Raw genomic sequence first — 12864 nt, forward strand, 5'->3', positions numbered from 1 at the left:
ACTTTAGGAAGCTATTGTTATATAATTAACTATTTCTAATGGAACAATCTAGTATTGTTATTTAACAAATTTCATCTTCTAAAATATTTTAAATTACTTTCCTTATTCAAATGAGCTCATTCATTTATCTGCTTTTCATTCTCTTGATTTAATATTTTTCTCTTCACATCTAACAGAGTATTCAGATACATGAAAAGATGATTAACAAAAGTAATCTGAAAGTTGGCCAAGTCTGGAATTATTACAAACTTAGATATTATCAAAATTGAAAATTAGTAACTTCTAAAAAGCAGCTTTGTAGATTTGTATGCAAATGTAAATGGTTTAATTTGTTTAATTCTAAAACTCTTCAAACATTTTCACTATAATACAATGCAGAGCTTTTGTCTAATTATACAACATAGAGTAATAAGTTATGTCCTTGATGCTGTATTGCAAAGATAAAGCAAGAACTTTGTTTCAGGTCAGACCTTTGTTTACATTAAAAAACAAATGGCCTTTATTTTTTAGTTCGTTAAAACACGTCCACCTTTTATAATTCTAAGTTGTTATAAAGTATATCAAAGATGCAAAATATATACATAGTATATGTTTATGGTTTAAAATCATAGAACATTCTTCTATTCATCACCCAGCTTAAAAAGTAGAATATTATCTCCATCTTTGAAAGCTGTTTGTCCCTTTTCAGATCTGTCTGTACTGCTACCTCCTGAATTTGGTGTTTATAATTCTTTAAAAAATAGTTTTACTATGTATTAATGTATTCTTAACCTTAGGTTTATTTGCCTGCTTTATAAACGTTATAGAAGTGGAATTATACTCTAAGTAATAATCTGTATTTTTTTGTTTGTTTAATAATGTATTTTTTATTGCTAATATAATAAGTTCCATTCCTGTGCAATATCCCACTATGGTCTCTACCACATTTTATTTATTCCCATATCAATGGACATTTGTATTATTTGAAGTGTTAGCCCTTCCAAATGATGCTGCAGTGAACACCCTAGTGATTTTCTCCAGGGCAAAAAAACAACCAGGAATAGAATTGCTGGACCATATGGTGTTCACATCTTTAGATTTGAACTAGATTTACTAATGCAAAATTGATTTCCATAGTGGTTATATAAATAAATAGGTCCATCAGCAGTTTATAAGTGTTTTCGTTGTTGCACATCCACACCAAGAGCTTTCTCATGACATTTTAATTCTTGGCATTTAATGAGTACAGAAATTTTATCTCATATAAACTTGCCATGTTTATTTCATGGGGAAGAGAGGAGGAACTTATGTTGTAGGGCAGAATTCCACATAAGGAGATTGAATCTCTTGATTTGGGCAGCTAGTGTGAACAGTTATGGTTGGAATCAATTATTGCAATCAAGAAAGGCAGCATAGTTTCTGTTCAAGACCTCACACTCAGCGAGCATCTGGTCTTAGTTGGAACTAATGGTTTATTTCTAGAGAAAGGAGACCTTCGTCTGGAATCTTTGATTGCAGAAGCAGTTTTTATTCTTCATATATTCACATTACAATGTGGAGAGGGAGAGCTTTTAGGGAAAGGTCACTTGAAAAGAGGCTTTCTCAGAATTCATCATCATCATCATCATCATCATCATCATCATCACTTCAGATTCTGTTTTCATACCTGGTGCTAAAGTCTGTCGTGCTTCTTCAAGGCAAGCCTGGTCTTACTGTTTTAGGAATATAGGTTATAGGAAGAAATGTGTATGTTTTCAGTGGATTGGTAACACTAAGCCAAGCCCTAAGAATTTAAATGTGAATAAAACACACTGCAACAGTTGTTTCCAATTAGGGCACTGAGGGAATAAGATCTGGGAGGGTCAAAGCAAATCATAGGGCTTGGTTTTCTGCAAGATTGTGGAAAATACTAGGCAAAATTAATATCTTGGTAGGAAATTTCCCCTGGTTAGACTAAATTCATAGCTAAAGGAAAAGAAGATTGGGCAACAAAAGATTGCCATCTTAATAAGAATAAACCCAAGATATGTACATATTTTTTAACCTTTCTTTTTTCTGTCTGGTTTAGACCCCAATCAGTCTATTTTCAGAGCTCTTCTATGACTTATTACTAGGAATAACAAAATCCTTTTCTTAGGAAATTTTATTGCTGCAGTGGTTGTGTTTGGTTTCAGATATTACAGCGGTAGCGATAGGAACCATAGTTTTGATATGTTCCTGTGTACTGCTATCCAGCTGGAAGTATGGAAAGGTTGAGTACTATTAGAGGCTGAACTGTGTCCACCTCAGATTCGTTATGTCATAGTCCCAACCCTTAGTACCTCAGAATATGACTGTATTCGGAGGGCCTTTAAAGAGATAATTAAGGCAGAATGAGATGAAGCAAGATCCATTTAACTTTATTTATTTAAATTTAACTGCATCAGTCAGTGAAAGTTAACTTGGATTGTACTGCTGAATAAAGAGCCATACTTAAAGCCATCATCAGAATATTGTTCATTTTGGCTTTCAACTAATCAGTTTAAAATAGGAAATTTTGGAGAAGAAAATGTTGTACATGAATTTATTCCATCATTTAATTCTATAAAGGGATATGACTTTGTTTGGCGGTTTTGATGTCTCTCTGGGGAGTTTAACAATTAGAGATGGTTTTAAGTTTGGGGCATTTGTTATCATATCAGTTGTTCTCTGTGAATTATGTTAGACAGCATGAACATTACCTACCTGACTATTTATAGCTGGGAGTTCAGTGGGCTAAATACATAAAAGGGCTGAATAAAAGAGGGATGGACTATAGTACCTTATAAGCCATCATCCAGTGGCTGGATGTGTAAATGTCTACTTTCCCCAGTCCTGACTCCCCATGTTTTAAATAGCGGGTCCTGCCCCTGTGAGTTACCCTGCATATTAGTAATTGCTACAGTGTAACAAATTGTTCCCAAATTTAGCAGCTTAAAACAACACATATTTATCATTCTATGGTTTCTGTGGATCAGGAACCTGATATTGGCTTAGCTCAGAGTCTGTCCTGAGTCTCTGATCAAGATGTCCGTGATAGCTGCAGTCTACTTTGAGAGTAGTGAGATTTGAAAGCTAGATCATGGATGAACACTGAAGCTTGTCAAGCTCTTTATACCCTAGCGGCAGCTGGGTGTCTCTGACTGCAAAGTCCTTGAACACTGAGCTCCCTTTATCATGGTTCCAGATTTCCATTGGTCTTCTGGTCTTCTGACCACACCCATGTGCCACCCCATTCCAGTTGTGACACATTGGATGTTCTGGATATGCTGTGATTCTTATATAGCTAGCCTTGGGGACACTTGGCTATCTTAAAGGGTGCTTCCAAAACATGCTACATTGTTGTTTCTCACCAAGCTGAATGCCTGAATGGAGGGCTTGAAGCCTCCACTAAGCTATGCTTTAAAAAGCATACTGTTGTCTACAATATTTTCAGTTTCCTCCAAATTATCTGTATATTTCTACCACATGTCCACTTCAAGTAGCATCATTTATATGACCTCGTGGTGGCCTCTGTCAAGGGCTTTTAAGAAATTTAGAAAATTATTTCCTCTTTTAAATAATGTTTGACTTTCATTCCTTTCATCTTGGTATGAATTTTTTTTAAAAGTTACAGTTCTGGAATTAAAAAGTCTGTGTATTGTAGCCCATTGCATTTTAACTTCTTTTGGAGACTTAGTTCTAACTTTTTACCTTACAAAGGTATAAGAACCTATATTCTATGTAGTTTTGAAACCCAAAGCTCTAGGTTACTGAGCCCTGGCAAAATCCTTTTGGGTTCAGCATCAGCTGGAATCATGTCCTTCCTTAATTTTTTTTTCAGTATGAATATTTAGTTTTCTGTTTTTCAAGCTCAATTATTCATTTGACATCTTATCTACCGTTTTTGAATATATACTGTTTTAATTTAAATATATAATGTTATAAATGTTTTACAGTGAGAGAGTTTTCAGAATATCTAGATGTCAGTATTACTGCCCGATTTTGTTTTGGAAGTGTCTATCATGTTTTTTCTCTAACTGTAACTCCATTATAGTTTATTTTTTCTTCTATTTTTTCCTTGGTACTACCAAATTATTTCACCACATCTGTTGTTTTACCATTCCTTCTTTGAACCCATCATTCTTTTCTTTAAGATCTTTTGTTTTTTTAAGATTTTATTTATTTATTTGAGAGAGAGAGAGCGAGAGAGCATGAGTGGTGGGGAGACGGGCAGAGGCAGAGGGAGAAGCAGACTCCCCACTCAGCAGGGAGCCTGACATAGGCCTTGATCCTGAGATCATGACCTGAGCCAAAGTCAGACTCTTAACTGACTGAGCCACCCAGACACCCCCTTTGAGATCTTTTTTTAGAGGGGATAAATTTCCTTTAAATTCTATAACAGAATTGAATAGTGCCATAGTTTTCAATTTCTTTGTGGCTTAGATTTTTATAATGTTTCTTCTTATAGTTCATATATTAATATCTCTCTCCTTCCTCCATCTGGATATAGTTCTCATGCTGGTTCCATATAGGTTAGTACTCATATTTGAATGATCCCACAAGTGATTGAAAGAAAGTATGAGAGAAGAGGAATGTGAGGCAGAGCCCACTCAGCAGAGAACTTGACTTCTGGTCAGTCACAAGCCATTCTCTCCCATACTCTCCCTTTCATCTCTTTCCTCCAGGCAGATTCAGATAAAGCTCTTTACCTCTCCCTCAACTGCCTGCCTTACTAGGAAAAGAACTATCAACAGAGATTCCTCTTTACCTAAGAAATTTATCTGCATAACCAAGATCCAAACATCTTCTTTCATCTTCCTGCTGATGGTCCTTGTTCCCTTTGTGTCCTTGGACTCCTGCCCCTCTCCTTAGTTCATATAAGCATCATGTTGCCTAACTGTCTTTGGAATTTCCATGTCTGTGTGGATTCCCTATTTGTACGCTATTAAATTTGATTTTCTCATGTTAATCTGTCTCATGTCAACTTATTATTTTTTTTAAAGATATCATTTATTTGTCAAAGAGAGAGAGTGAGTGAGAGAGCACAAGTGGGGAAGCAGCAGGCAGAGGGAGAAGCAGGCTCCCTGAGGAGCAAAGAGCCTGACGCAGGACTTGATCCCAGGACCTTGGGATCATGACCTCAGCCGAAGGCAGAGGCTTAACCAACTGAGCCACCCCCGCACCCCTGTCCCATGTTTATTTAGTTCTTAGTCCAGCTAGAAGGATCTTGAAAGATAGAGAGAATTTTTTCCTCCCCAACACATGGCTTCTACTTAATATCTGCAGCATCCCCTATAAGCAACTTCATTTCACCTGATACTATTTTCACTGTTATTAACAACCCTTTTATATGGGTTAGAGCATTGCATTGGAACTGTTTCTAGTTGAATCAAAGGTGTTATTTCATCTTCTGGTTTTAATTCTTGTTGATATGTTTATTTGAAAGAGGAAATTGCATTGCAGCAAAGAAAATGTTACCTGTGTGATCTCTAAACATAAACAGAACAGTACAATTTTCAGCATTAACCTAAATGTGTTAGCAAGCAAAGTCCAAGTCAACTTTAGCTAATCCCTCCTCCCCTCCTTTTTATTTATTCATTCATTTCTTTTCTTGTAACACATCCTGAAACTCTTCAAATTCCCTTTATTGAATAAGTGAAAACAAGACAAAGAGAAGATAAGATACTTTATGATGTAAGAAATAAAAAGATAGGTGTGTCTCCCTCACCCATATTTAACATTACCATAAAGATGGTGACTATGAGGAAAATAATAATTCATAATAATTGATAGATATGAATATGTTTCAAGTAAGGTAAACCTTAAGGCAGAGTGAGGTTTCTATTAAGACAGCTCTGTTTCTCTGCAATTCTTGTTACAATAGTGTTTCTTTTACTTTGCTGTGCTTTGCTTTTTGTTCTGCCTTGAAAGACTGGGAAATGACCATAATAGCTGTTTTCCTTGGGCAGTGAGCAGTGAGTGAATGTTGAGCTCCCTGTGGACTGAGCATTTTGATGCAAATTTCCTCAGAAAAAGAAACAGTGTGGCTGATTGCTGCAGAAGCACTGTATCTCAGAATATGGAATGCTTCACTGCTCTCTTATCCTGGGGCTGAGTATTAACTACACTATTGAACAGCAAGTGCTTATCATCCCTACCATTCAGGCCACATAAATCTCAGGAAAGAGACAATGTCCCTCCAGGGAGTTTAGTTAGCCCATAAAATGTCAAAAAAAAAAAAAAAAAAAAAAAAAAAAAGAAGAAGAAGAAGAAGAAGAAGAAAAATCAACCTATATTTAGTCCAAAGAACTGCACGAGCTAAGGTAATTGGGACTATTAGAAAAATATTTATATTTTTACTATCATCAAAGCAATTGATTTTCAAGAAATCTTTGTTTTTTTGGGCAGAAAAGAATACTTTCTTCAAAAGCATTTCAACCACACAAATAGAAACATTCTGTAATTCTGTATAAATTTCACCTACTGTTATTATTTCATTGCATTGCCAAATATTCTCAGATACCTGCTAAGTGTACAGAAAATTCTGAGATGGACCAAGGAGAAGTATGAGATCAGATCCCACTCCTTGGGACTGTAGTTTTCCCCAACTCTTGTAGCTGTTCCTAATCCTGGGAGGCCCTAAGGGATCAGGGAGAAGGATTAAGGTCTGCAGTGTCCAGGTCACACTATGGAGTAATGAGAATAACAAAGGTTTTGGAGTTAGACAGTTCTATTAGATGTATTATTAAAACATTGTTCCATTATAGTGCATTGTTTTTTTTAAGTTTTTATTTAAATTCCGGTTACTTAAAATACAGTGTAGTATTAGTTTCAGGTGTGCAATGTAGTGATTCGACACTTCCATACAATACCTGGTACTCATCACAAGTTAGTGCACTAATTTTTAACTGGCACTATACTGAAAAAGAAATAGAATAATACATGCATGTAGTAAAATATTCTAGCAGCACAAAATTCTAGAATTAAAAGTAAATTTCCCTTGTACCTAGACCCTACCCCTATTCCCAGAGGCAAAATCATTATAATATCCTCATTCGACTATCATTTTAGAAGTAGGCATCATGTATTCAAGTATATACATTAGAATATGCTGCTCCAAAATATGCTTCTTTGGCAAATGGATTATTTTGAGCTGAAGGTCACTGAGAAGCAATAGATGCAGGAAAAGCTCTAAATACTGGGCAAAAGTTTTCTTTTTGCAAAGGAAATTCCCATTTGTAAAGGTGCCTCCATCTCCCACACCAGGAAGAGGAAGACTCCTAACAACTCTATCAATTGAGAAGGCAAAATCTTAAAACAGCATAATAAAAACTATGAAAAAAAACTTATTTACCACTGTCTTCCAGGTCCTCTTCCCGAAACTTATCTCCTCCCTTCAGAAGCCCCAAGCCCCTTTTTCTTTGTTAGCCTAAATTGGTATATAAATCCATGTTCTAACCATTCCTTTGGGTTGCTCATTAATGGGTGCTCCCATGTGTACATGAGCAATGCACATGTTATTAAACTTCTGTTTATTTTTCTCTTGTTAGTCCTTTACCAGTCTAATTTTCAGGGCACCAGCTGGAGAACCTAAGATGGATAGAGGAAAAATATATTTTTCCCCTCTTCTACAATATAAAGTGTCAGTATATAAGAATATGTGGATGAATATTTACACAAATGAGTGTATCCTAAGTAAAAAACACAAAAGCAGTAAAAATAAGTATTTCTATAAAAATCAGTCAAGGGATTCATAAAATAAAAGGATGTAAGATATGATACTATATACCTAAAATGAGTGTGGGGGGAGAGGAGTAAAGAATGGGTTCAAACTTAAGCAAGCATCAACTTAATATAGACTGCAATATACAGAGGTTATATACAAACCTAATGGTAACCACAAATCAAAAACCAGTAATAGATATGCAAAGGAAAAAGAGACAGGAATCCAAGTTATCACTAAAGGAAGCCAACAAACCATGGAACAGAGCAAGAGAAGAAAGGATCAGAGGGAAATTACTAAACAACCACAATACAAGTAACAAAATGGCAATAAATACACATCTATCAATAATTACTTTGAATGTAAATGGACTAAACACTCCAATCAAAAGACACAGCGTGACAGAGGGAATAATGAATCATGGAACACTACATCAAAAATAAATAAATAAATAAATAAATACATACATACATACATACATACATACATATATACCCATCTATATGCTGCCTATAAGAGACTCATTTCAGACCCAAAGACACCAGCAGAATGAAAGTGAGAGGATGGAGAAAACTTTATCCTGCAAATAGAAGTCAAAAGAAAGCAGGGGTAGCAATACTTATATCAGACAAAATGACTTCAAAAGAAAGACTGTAACAAGAGACAAAGAAGGATACTATATAATAATAAAGAGGACAATCCAACAAGAAGATATAACAATTGTAAATATTTATGCATCCAACATGGGAGCACCCAAATGCATAAAACAGTTAATGACAAACATGAAGGAAATAAGCGAGAGTAATACAATAATAGTAGGGGACTTTAACATCCCACTTACATCAATGGACAGATCATCCAAACAGAAAATCAACAAGGAAACAATGGCTTTGAAACACTAGACTAGATGGATCTAATAGATATATTCAGAACACTGCATCCTGAAACAGCAGAATACACAAGCTCTTCAAGTGCAAATGGAACAGTGTCCAGAACAGATCACATATTAGGTCACAAAACAGGTCTTATGCACATTGTTTTTTTGTTTAACAATATATTTGAGGTATATTCCTTCTTAATACACGTAGGTCTTCCTGATTTTTTCTCCCAACTGCATGGCTCTGTCACAATTTTTTAAACCAATCCTTTAGTAGCATTTGAGGTTGTTTCAGTGTTTTATTATTACATATAATATTGAAATGAGTATTTTGTACATAAATCTAGATTTCAATCTTTTATATGACATATTACTAGAATTTTTCAACTAATAAAAAAGCTGGACTTACATATAAAGAGACTTTATTTGAAAAAACTCTTGCACAAAAGGGAAGGGGATTATTACAACACAGGAGGAAGCCACAACCTGAGATCTCCAGGTGTCTCAAAGGTCAGACAGAAAGGACTTTTCTCTGACAAGGAGGATTAAACAAGGCTAGAGAGAATTGATTGTGAGGCAATGGGAAGAGCAGGTAGTGTTACCATGTGGAACTCCTGGATCCTTCCTTGCCTTCTCTAAGCAAAGAATTCAGTTGAGACTGGAGAGAGAATAAAGTAGCAAAAGTTTCTTATTTAGCAAAAAGCAACAGTAACACTCCAGAGACAGAGGAGCAGGCTGATTGAGTTTCTCACTGTGTTCTTTTATGGGACTTTATTTGGTTTCTTCCCCTCCTTCCCCCCCCGCCCCGCCCAAACATCTTGTCATTATCGAGCCACTCTTGGATCTGCCTTGGTTTCTTCCCCTTCAACATTCTGTGCAAGTTTGTGTTAGTCATCTTCCCATGAGCGCCTAAGTGCAACCTGCAGTAGGGGGTGCCGGCAAACCTCAATGCAAATTGTATTATAATGATATTATAATAACATCTGGGTTACTAGCAGACACGGTCTTTCTTAAGTGTGCATGCTCCAAACTTGGGAATGTCCCTGTAGCCTTGCTCCGAAATTGGGAACGTCCCTGTAGCCTGTATCTTCTGTGCTAAACCACAAAAGGAGCTGGTCTAAGGGAGATGGAATGGTCTTTGGGTGGAGACCGAGTGGTCCATGGCAGTTGTTCATCTCTCATACTCCTTTCTCCCCTCCTGCTCACGTCTATCTAACTGCCTATTCCAACAGAGTCAAGAGGAAGTTTATTGGGGAAGTTTTTCACCTGAGGTCGGTGGATTTTCTGGAGGGGCCATTAAGAGGAGTGGTTCTGCATTGTAGTGCTTGTTTAAGTTCAAAAATAATTCAAGGTCCAAGTCCTGTGGCCAAGGGAGAAGCCTGATTAAAATCTGGTCAAAGCACATGAGTATACAGTTTGTCCAGATCCATCAATAGGAATAAATCATTCAGCTAATCATTTAGGAGACCAAAAAAATGAGAATTTGGACAGTCTGTGTCCAGACTTTTCATAGGTAAACAAAGGGGTCATCTTTAAGTCTATCTTATCTAAACCATTTGCAGAAGGATGTTGCTTGCAGTAAGCTATTTCCCAGAACATAAAAGAGTGGGGGGATTTCTTAACCTTCATTGTTTTTCAGGAGCACAAGGCTCTGAGAAAGTTCCAAATTGTCAAATTTGAGTGTCAGAATATTTGTATTTAAATTCTGTTAGTTTTTGTTCGCTTGTTTCTTGTAATTTCTGTGTTGTTCTTTTATGGCCTTCTATCTTTGCTACATTTAGTTCTTTAATTTTTTATACCATATTTATCTTTTCTCCAGTTAGATTTGAGTCTCATTAAAAGCAAAGACTGGCTTTCTAAATTTCTCTTTATTTTCCATTTAATTCCCACTCACTAAATAATCATTTAGCAAATACGTATACTCAAGCAGATATATATGCAAATAAGAGTAAGGAACCTAGAAAGCATTTAAATGCCTCTTCATGATAGGATTTAAAATTGCTCGGGGCGCCTGGGTGGCTCAGATGGTTAAGCGTCTGCCTTCGGCTCAGGTCATGATCCCAGGGTCCTGGGATCGAGCCCCGCATCGGGCTCCCTGCTTGGCAGGGAACCTGCTTCTCCCTCTCTCTCTACTGTTCCCTCTCACTCTATCAAATAAATAAATAAAATCTTAAAAAAAAAAAAATTGCTCTAGAACATGGTTTTCAGTGGGATTTTGTGGAATCCTGGGGATCTATAATTTAATGCTATGAGTTCAGTGAGATAACATGACTTAAAAAAGCAAAACAAAAATGTATCTTTTTAAACTTCACATTCCATACAATGCTAACACTTTCACACAGTGGTGGACCTTGATGGAGCAGCCCTATTAGCAATTTCATTAGAAATCCTTCAGTCCTTATGGCAATGAGCAGTAGGATTGAATTTATTTGGTTGTTATTTTTGATGTGAGATAGGAGAAGCCATTGATATTTGCTGAGAGTACAGTTTGTGGAAGAGAGGGCAGTAGGCTGGTGACATCAGATACCTTCTTGGATATCCAGATGACTTAGAAGAGTAAACCAACTCCACTGAGATAATACAAAATCAGAGGGAAATTTCCATTGTAAAGACATTTTTACTCACTATGACTCAGCTTATCCTTCATATTTTGCTGTTGTAAACATTGTGAAGTATGGATTGTGTAGATTAGAAATGAATTGTATTATGATTTTTTGAAGTATTATGCAATTTTATCATTTAGCTATTCATTAGTGTTTAAGAAACATGTCTGATGACCCAGTGTGACCATTTTTCAAGAAAAGTGTGAGATGAAAGGGAAGATTCTATGCCTAGGACTGTTGACAATTCTGATTAAGTTGCTGATGAAAAATTGTAATGTTTTCAGTCATTTTACTCAACAGTACAATGGGGAACTCAGTAAAAGTCTGTCTTCACATTGAAGGGTACTTAACAAGAACTGATATGATTCCATTATCAAAGAGCTCCAGAAGTTGTCACACCGATGACATGTCAAAGAGAGCTTCCTTATCCAAGCTGATAAGTCATCAGATTTCCCCAATAAGTGTTGTGCTGTAGCATTTGTAAGATTTGTAAGGGATGGCAAAATTCAAGAAAAGTTTATCTTCTGAAATCACTGCCCGAACAAGCAAAGGCTTCATGTTTTGTCTTCATATCTGTGACAACAGCAAAAGAGATGCAGGGTGATTTTTCATACCAAATCATAAAATGTAATTTTTTTTTTGCCTGATTCTCTTGGAATGCTTATTCTTTAAATTCAGCCACCATGCCATGAGGAAGCCCAAGAAGCCTGTGAAGAAATCTGTATGAAAGTTCCATTCCCAAAGCCCAAACCAAGTTCCTAGCTGTAGCCTGGCATCTTCTTGCTGTTTCCACGAAGCTCTGCCCAAATTGCCAATTTGCAAACAAAACAAAAGATTATTGTTGTTTTAAGCCATTAAGGTTTGGGTGCAGTTTGCTTCATAGAAATAAATAACTAGAATAGATTTTGGCATTGAGTGGAATACTGTCATGACAAAAACCCCAGGAAGTGGCATTGGCCTTGTAACTGTGATAGGTGATATCCAAAAGAATTTCTAGAAAATTACTACTAAAAGTCTAAGGAGACTTTGGGACAGTATTTGCAGTGAGGGCGTAAAGGAAAGTAAGGAAAATGTTACTGGAGGCTGAAACAAAAGGAAGCCTTGTTATGTAGTGGTGAGAGGTTTGACACACCACCTGCAGTAGGGTGAACCAAAGGAAATGTATTTGGTGAACTTGATGATGTAGGTAAGAAAATTTTGAGACAGAATATTGGATTGCTGACTTGCTTCTTCTAGACGTCCAGAGGAAAATGCAAGAGGAGGGAGATGAGCTTAAGAAAAGCCTATCAAATCTTTAGGTGAAATTTCCAGGATGTATAAATGAATTAGGACTTAATGGGTTTGAGATTAAATCAGAACACTGTTCTTTTAATCCCAGATGGTCCAGATAGCAAATTATTCTGAAATTAAGAAAGGGCATCTAGGGAAAAACCCCATTCAGAGTAGACTTGTGAGATCCTTGAAGACCTAAGGGAAAAACATTTACAGTATTGCTTCATAGACCCTTTCGAGGAGCTCTCAGAAAGATACAAGAGCATGTCTTACAAACTCTATTACAATGGTCTTCTAGGAATCTTAAAGCCATTGTCCCATAGAAATTTCACCCGAACAAAAGGTAGAGAAGGGCTTACCTTAAACTATGGATATGGCTTTTGTCTAGTAGAGTGGGTTATAAATTGATA

General features: G+C 36.3%; 1 long non-coding RNA gene across 1 annotated transcript in view; it reads left to right on the forward strand.

Annotated features, from left to right (window-relative positions):
- Positions 1-12864, forward strand: part of LOC116634957 — a 286784-nt gene that overhangs the window by 151457 nt on the left and 122463 nt on the right. The window lies entirely within an intron of this gene.

Source organism: Phoca vitulina, unplaced genomic scaffold (assembly GCF_004348235.1).
Source record: "Phoca vitulina isolate PV1807 unplaced genomic scaffold, GSC_HSeal_1.0 scaffold10, whole genome shotgun sequence".
Classification (NCBI taxonomy): Eukaryota; Metazoa; Chordata; class Mammalia; order Carnivora; family Phocidae; genus Phoca; species Phoca vitulina.